General features: G+C 45.5%; 1 non-coding gene across 1 annotated transcript; it reads left to right on the top strand.

Annotated features, from left to right (window-relative positions):
- On the top strand, positions 1–83 carry trnaf-gaa (transfer RNA phenylalanine (anticodon GAA)). Its single transcript has one exon. It is a non-coding gene; the product is annotated as a tRNA-Phe (tRNA).
- The last annotated feature ends 708 nt before the right edge of the window (positions 84–791 follow it).

The raw sequence follows: 791 nt of genomic DNA on the forward strand, positions 1-791 counted from the left end.
ACCAGGATGGCCGAGTTGTTAAGGCGTTGGACGGAAAATCCAATGGGTTCATACCTGCATGGGTTCGAACCCCGCTCCTGGTAAATCTTTAAATTCAAAGCGATTTCCGGCCATCCTGCTCTGTTATACACGAATCTATTCTGTTGATATCTGCATTTGTCGATAACTTTGTAACATTCAAACAAATGGGATTGTGCAATGTATCTATGCCTCTCTCTGTCTTCAGAGTGTCTTTGTGTGTTTGAGTCTGACTCTCTGTGTCTGAGGAATTAGAAGCTGAATTTATGGAGCTGGGAGCTAACTTAACAAATTGGACCTCAAAGGTAGCAATCTCAGGAAGAGCTACCACTTTTCAGAGTAGGAATCGCAGGATAGTTCAGATGACTGTGTGTTGCAGAAGGGAGGGATTTCATTTCTTGGGACATTGGAACCGTTCTGTGGGAGCTGGGACCTGTGCAAACCGGACGGTCTGCACCTCAGCAGAACCAATGTCCACGAGGGAGATTTTGCTCATGTTGTTGGGGAGGGGTTAAACTGATATGGTAGCGGGATGGGAACCTTTGGGGGCAATAAAGTAAGGGTGGAGGGCAGAGAAACCCAAAGGAAAAAATAAAAAAGGGCCACATTGCAGCAAACTTCAAAAGGGACAAGGTGTGTTAAGATAACAAGCCTGAAGGCACTGTGCCTCAATGCAAGGAGTATTCGTAATAAGGTGGACAAATTAACTGCACAGGCAGCAATTAATGAATATGATGCAATTGGCATCACGGAGAAATGGCTCCAGGGTGACG

Source organism: Pristiophorus japonicus, chromosome 23 (genome assembly GCF_044704955.1).
Source record: "Pristiophorus japonicus isolate sPriJap1 chromosome 23, sPriJap1.hap1, whole genome shotgun sequence".
Lineage (NCBI taxonomy): Eukaryota > Metazoa > Chordata > Chondrichthyes > Pristiophoridae > Pristiophorus > Pristiophorus japonicus.